We start from the raw sequence: 7,500 nt of genomic DNA, 5'->3' as shown, positions 1-7,500 counted from the left end.
ACCAGCTCCCTCGGTAACAAAACTCCAGTAGAAGAAGAATATCATCAGCGCGACTCTACTTCACTGGGGTGAGAGTCTCGGACGCTTCGTAGCACGAAGGTCATCTTTGGTCAACGACAGAGGCAATAGACATACAAACCTAAGTGCCACAAATGATCATGATGATGGTTATTTACAGTTTTTTCACAGTCCACTAGTCATTCCGGAGGTCTTATCAGGAATGTTGACCAAACTGTAAATCTAAACGGCAGAGGCAGAAGTTGTTGGGCCTGTTTGTCAGGGTGCTTACAGGACTGTAGACCAGGGCTAAAAGTCAATTCTGAAGAGAGAGAGGGAGAGAGAGAGAGAGAGAGAGAGAGAGAGAGAAGAGAGTGTTTGAGAGAGATAAAGAATGTAACACGGTTACCGTGGTGGAGCACAAATTGACCTGAGGTACATGGGAGATACAGGGAGAGCTTGTGTTGCTCCTATCTCTGACTGCAACACCTAAGGAGATCACTGGCTGGGAGCGAAGGGTTGAAGGTATAAGCTGTTTTTGTAAAATGAAGCAGAGAGGCTTACATATATAGGGACAGTGCACAGATCTCAACCCAGGAGTCTGGGATGGCCTTACACACAATTGCGGGAACTAAAGCTGGAACTAAAGCTGGCATCTCATGCCAGTATTTTCCTGGTAATCTGGAATGAAAGGGTCTGTATATGAATCATAAAGTACATTTTAAAAAGTTCATAAGGAATTTCAGCCTGGTACAGTAAGAGGCGGACAGAAATATGGACTTTGAGAAGGCTTTAGGACAGGGGGGGAAGATAAGATATGAAATATGGACACGGTGTGTTGTGAGCTTCGTGGTCCATTTGCATTGAAATGAGGCAATTAGTCAGGCAGCTGGAAGAGAAGGTGACAGGACATGGCAGTCTGTGAGGCGAAAGCTTCTGCTCTCAATAGATGAATGGCTCTCTACCTAAAATAGGTGGTTTGAAGTCTCAGGCGAGAGCTATGGTCAAGCCCACAGTACAGTTTAAATGTGCTTTCGCTACTGAAATTTGTGTGCTCTGTAAAACACTTGGGCTGCAACATTGTACCAAATACTGAAATTGTACTCTGTAAAACACTTGGGCTGCAACTTTGTACCAAATACTGAAATTGTACTCTGTAAAACACTTGGGCTGCAACTTTGTACCAAAAAAAATAAACACAAATAAAGTAGTGTTATATTATTACTAAATCATATAAGTTAGCATATTTAATGTACTGTAATGTCCCTATCCAAATATCACAAGGCCCATCTGTCTCCCTGTGTTCCAGGCCCAGCTAGCCAGCCTCCCTCCAGGTCCAGGATCACAGACAGGGGCATTCACCCTCCTTCAGGCCAAGCTAATCACCACAAGGCACCCATTGAAGAGAGGTTGGGAAGATGAGATGTGATGTGGAGTACAGTATTGACCCTTTCCCAGGAACTGAGAGCCAGGCTGTCTCTTCTCTGTAACCTCTCTCCCCTGTCCCCCTGTGCCCTCAGACAGCTGTGGGGCCCAGCTGTTCAGTGTAGCACAGCGCTGTGGATGAGGGCTGGGAACATCATAAAGGCCCGGGGCTGAGGCAGCGTCCTAACTCCCTGTCCGTTCTCCTTCGGTTGTCAAGGGGCTTTCAAGAGATTCGATATGAAAGAGGGAATGTATTACACAGACACAAAGACAAACATACAGCCCGAGAAACAATGCACCGCACGCACGCATGCACGCGCGCAGGCACACACACACACACACACACACACACACACACACACACACACACACGCACACCCGCACGCACACAAACAGAGCAGTGTGGGAGAGGTGAACAGCTCAAATCATGTTCTGTGAACTCAGCAAGTCAGCGAACAGACAGACAGACAGACAGACAGACAGACAGACAGTTTGCTGTGACAGTGAATCGTGCCACAGCACAGCCCTTTTATTACCCCTGCGGTTAGCGAGGGGCCTCCCTGAAGTGCTGATCTCTCCAGACTGATAAAGTCCTTAGCCCTCAGCTCTCCCTCCTTGCCCGTGTAAATTCTCTATACGAATTTTCAGGCTTTTCCAAAGTACACAAGGAACAAGGAAGTTTCCCCTGCAGCATTGTTGTCGCTCCAAAAGTTGTTTAACAGACTGTGGTTAAGTGAGTGGGCAGCTATGCAACATCACTAATTACAATACAATGAGAACCAGGCCGGGGGTGGATTCTGCAACCGGAGAGATATATAAACGAGACAGCCCACAGCGTATCCCAGAGAAAAGAAAAGAAAAAGGGCTGGTATCAGCACTTCACAAGACAAGTCTCTTGGAAATTAACAAAGACTAAAAATACAACTCCTCAACGCGTTCACCTTCCCTGTTGTACACAAACCCCCTACTTCTGCTTCCCTGCTGTTGCCCTGAAAGTCTTTTCTTCTAAAGTTTCTCTCCTTTGATTGTTCTGCAAGGAGAGAGTAGGTCCTTCTCCTTATGTCAAGGGAGAGGGACTTGACCTTGGGTCTCAATGTCTCTCAAGGGGAATTCCCATAGGCAGGCAGGCATAGCATAACTGCAGGCAAAGCAGCACAGAGTATCACTTTCACAATCAAACCTGGTGAAAGACAAATAGTCCAGATAGCATAAAACGTCCTCCTCATATTCCAGTAATACCAATGCAGTCTTTCTGACACACAATCAAATCAATCATCCCCTGTTTAAAGACAAACCGATAACACAAGACCTCTTCCTCACGTTCCCAATAGCACCATGCAGTGCAGCCTTCCAGGCAAACAAGGGAGAAGATATATAGGTTACTCAAGCAAAGTTGATATTTAAATCGAGATTTCACAGCACTTCTCAAATTCACTGAAGTCGTAGCTTCTCTTCAGTCCTTGAGCTCAGACGAGTTATTACATTTTTGGCATCATTAATTAGAAGACATCCAGAGCATGCAGCTTCTTCCTCAACCGATGATTACCTCCCAGAGGGGACGGGGGGAGGGAGGGAGGGAGGGAGGGAGGAAGGGGGGAGGAAGGGGGGAGGGAGGGAGAGAGAGTGGAATGGAGGGTTAGATGGAGGGTGAGAGGAAGGGGGAGGGAGGGAAAGAGGGATTATTGGAGGGATAGATGGAGGGAGAGAAGGAGGGCAGGAGGGTGGGGGGGGGTAGAGAGGGAGGGGGGGATGTAGGGCCTCTGTACAAGCTCATCTCAGGGCTGCTGGCTCATACATAACAAAGCAGACTGATGCACATCCAGGAAAGTGCACAAAGAGCAGTACATTATCATGCTGATAAATAAATACTCAAGAGGGAAGGGAGAGAAGAGAGAGAGAGGGAGGGAGAGAGAGAGAGAGGGAGAGAGGGGGGGAGAGAGAGAGAGAGAGAGAGAGAGAGAGAGAGAGAGAGGGAGGGAGAGAGAGAGAAACGGAGGGAGCTTGATCAAGCATCGTCAATCATAAATTATTGACGCCGTGAAAACAAGACTGAAACAAACCGAAAAAACGCAATAAAGGAGGAGAGACAGCCTGTCTGACTGGAGAGAGGAGGGAAGGAACGATTTCAGATGAATCATTGCATCTCCCAGAGGTTGTAGGCTACTAAACAGGCTGGTAAGAGTTATGAACGTGCCTACAACTCCAGCCCCCTACAGCTGAGACTGCAGTCTGGGTAAAGACCTAATGAAGCCCTGTGCATGTGTGCTAAGGTCTCTGAAGACATCTCAAATGTAAATAACCCAGTGGCATACCTCCCACTTCTATTCTACCCTCCCCGCCGCCTCCCCATACGCACGCACGCACGCACAGACACACACACACACACACACACACACACATGCGCGCGCGCACACACACACACACACACACACACACACACACACACACACCACACCCACCCACACACTCACCCACCCACACACTCACCCACCCACGCACACACAGACACAGCAGTTTGCTAAAGTAAGCATTTGACCTCAAACTGTTTAATGACTCAAACTAGAATGTTAACAACCGTGGTTTCCCAAGTGTCCATTACTTCAGCCACTCTTTACATCCGGCTTTGTCCACTGTGGCGACAGCTAAATAGACAGGAAGAAACGCTTATTTAACAAATTACATAAACAACCACTCATGGGAATTGGGGTCTAAAAAAAGACTGTCCTGCTGTTCTAAGAGGGGTAGACCGTAAATCCCATCAGCCAGTGATTTGATTGACAGCCACACTTTCTTTCAGAGTGGTGCCAAACTAAACTATAGGGCCCTCGCAGCTGGAAATAGACTGAGGTGAGTTGACAAGACCTCTACAATGACTGCGGGTTCTCGAGATGTGCGTAGCTGGCTCCAGTAATACAGAGGCCATTGTGGCTTTCAGTCTGGCCCAAAATCAGAAGGAACAGTAGGAAAGAAAATCTGGCCTGCCTGACTACCACGGTAGGAGAGAGCTGTCTGCAATCACATCACAGAGGGCTTGGATTGCTTTGCAAAATAATCAAAAGGTAAATACTGCAACCAGTCACTCACTCACTCACTCACTCAGTCTCCTTTCTCTCTTTCTTTCTCTCTCTCTCTCTCTCTCTCTCTCTCTCTCTCTCTCTCTCTCTCTGTTAACTGATTAGAACAGAACAGCTGTTTAACAGAGAGTGATGTCTGACGTGCATTTCAACAAAAGAAAACTCACAAACCCCTGCATGCATGAATGACAAAGCCCTGCATTCAGAATTAGATCAAAGACAAAATAAAGATCAAAGATAACACAAAGGTGGAAACATGATTAAAGTGACACAAAGGAAGAGCATTGTGGATTACGAGGGCACATCTCAAGGAAATGGTTCGGGTTAAAAACAACTCTATTTTTAACAGGAGGTCACCATGGCGATGTATGGGATGATTGTGATGTCTAAGGACTCATCCAACCAGTCAGGTCTGATGCCAGACATGATACTGTAAAGGGAAGTTAGGAGCTATGGAAATTAACGTCAACACTGGTTTAACTGTTTTTCAAGGTAGCCTACTTCTGTATATAACACCCTACCCTAATGCCAAGACCACCTCAGCCTGAGCCAGGGCCAGAGGCAACCCCAAAGGAGTTTAAAGAGACAACTGGTTATTCCTACCCTGATTTGCTGTTATTGACTGTGCAGCGTTAAAAACATTATTATACTCTATCTGTCATGCAGCTGATGATCTCGTACATTTCTACCACAAAATCTCCCACAAATATCAACAAATATTGAGGGTACAAAAGTATATGAGCACATACTACATGGGTTTCACATGTGTCATAAACCGAGATGCGCGAGAAAGAGTTTTTTTCCCGCAGCCGTTTAACGTTTCTGTTTTGCCAACTGTATCAACGTGTGGGACGAAAGCAGCATGTAAAGTAAGCTATTACAAAACATTCGACATGTGTTATAACTGTTTATTCAACACCATTTGTTGAGAGACAAGAGTGACACCAACATCCTGTCCGTTTGGTTTGGAAACTTACCATGAAAGCTTCGTTACGACGTACAGTACAGCTCCAGGAGAACAGGACAGGTTTCTGAAACGTGTTCGTGAAACTACTCAAAAGCTTTCTGACTAGTGTACCGGTAGGTTACTTCTATCCTATTACGCACTCCTCTTTGTAATGTTTTCTAAGTTATCCGGGCATATCGTTCTTCTCAACGCATTCCTCTCTTCTCTCTTCTCCTCTCTGCTCTTCCCACCTTGACTGCGAAGGCGCGTTTGTTGTTGTGAGCGCTGCTCCAAGCGCAGCGACTGTTCCGACTGATGACAGAAAATGCCCGTTGTACTTCTCCTCTCCGCTCCGCTGTACACACTGAGCCCAGCCCCCAAAAGCCTCGGCGCTGGCTAAAGTAGGATGGCCAGCGCTTTGAAGTACGACTCAAGAATGGGTACTCTTTGTCTTAGACGGCTCGTTCTGAGACGCTCTAAATGTGCAGTGAAACGGACAGAAAGGTAACCTACGTTGTGGATACTGTAAGCGTAACGATTCCATTACTTTAACTGGCACAGTGAGAGCTCCTCATGCAGAGCGCCTTGCACTGACCTTCAGGTGTAGCTAGGTCACGACAAGTCCGCCAGAAACAGGTAGTGATGAACAGAGTGACAGGTTATAGAAGTTCACCTCTATATTTCATTTCATTACACACCCCAAATTGTTTCCTGCAGATTATAAACGTAACCTACTTCTCTGCCCGTTCCAGCACAACCGGTTCCCTTCTCTCACTCTGTATTTTATAATGAAGTGAAACCAGGTCATACCTTTCAAAATCCAATCCTCTCAAAATATAAGCATATTTTAAGGCTTCAGTTAAATGAAATAGGTCTATATTATACTGTAGCATTGGCAGTCAAGCTCAATGCTAAATATGTTTATGTTCTTGCACTTCTGCCAATGCACAATGCCATTTCTTGTTTCAAGCAATATATTCTCTTTCTTCCACTAAACGTTATTGCTGTAATAACTATGATGACTTGCAATCTCAGGAGAATTGCAGACTTCTGAGTTTACACATGGGGACTCCTCCTCCCATGTGAATCTAGCATGCCTTTATTGGTGAACTCTGTATGACTCCCTTCCCAGGTCCACTTCACAGTACTGACTCAGCCCTGCCACACACACACACACACACACACACACACACACACACACACACACACACACACACACACACACACACACACACACACACACACAGACAGACAGCCACACACACACACACACACACACACACACACACACACACACACACACACACACAGACAGATAGACAGACACACACACACACACACACACACACACACACACACACACACACACACACACACATCCTCCATCTCGGTGGTTCATGTTTACCTTGCCTCTGAGGCCAAGTACCACATGCATCTCTCTGCGTAGCATAATAAACAAAAACACAGAGAGTTTTATAGGGACGATGATCATTCGAGAGGAACTGATAATTGTGCAGACTGAATGCAGTGTGCCTCTTGATAGTAATGGAGTCCTTCAAACCACTGAAAATAGCCCTTCGTTTATTTTCTCCCTCTCTATCTCTCTATCTCTCTTTCTCTCCATATATATATATATATATACACTGCATATCTCTCTCTTTCTTTTATCTCTTTATCTCTTTCTCTGTTCTCTCTCTCTCTCCCTCTCTCCCTCTCTCTCTCTCTCTCTCTCTCTCACTCTCTCTCTCTCTCTCTCTCTCTCTCTCTCTCTCTCTCTTTTTTTGTCTCTCTCTCTGTAATAAGAGCATTGAGACACTGTGTCCTTACCTTATCTCTCCATGTTCTGTGGTTTAGTCCATTCTTGCAGAAATTGGATTTTACAAATGGGCTGATTTTCTTCAGGATGGTGGTGGGACTCCAGCAAAACAGATTATACTTAACCAAGCCCATAGGGAATGAATGAGGGGAGATTGCACCTACTTATATGACCGCTGGATAATTCGAGAGGACTTTTTGTGAGAGTAATTGATAATTGTGGAGACTGAATGCAACGTGTCT

The 7,500-nt window shown here is 45.8% G+C and overlaps 1 protein-coding gene across 2 annotated transcripts in view; it reads right to left on the bottom strand.

Moving 5' to 3' along the window:
- The window catches only part of LOC310817089 (leucine zipper putative tumor suppressor 2 homolog), a 31,363-nt gene extending 25,236 nt beyond the window's left edge, over nucleotides 1–6,127 (bottom strand). Inside the window, exon 1 of one of the 2 annotated variants that reach the window (XM_083687521.1) lies at nucleotides 5,474–6,127. The gene's annotated coding sequence lies outside the window, so the exon portion shown is untranslated. The remainder of the gene's footprint in view (nucleotides 1–5,473) is intronic. The other variant, XM_083687520.1, reaches the window with a different exon arrangement.
- Between the last annotated feature and the right edge of the window lie 1,373 nt (nucleotides 6,128–7,500).

The sequence above is a fragment of the Argentina silus genome (genome assembly GCF_951799395.1).
Source record: "Argentina silus genome assembly, chromosome: 16".
NCBI lineage: Eukaryota > Metazoa > Chordata > Actinopteri > Argentiniformes > Argentinidae > Argentina > Argentina silus.
Note: the sequence above shows the minus strand (reverse complement) of the source record. Positions and strands in the feature narration are given on the sequence as shown.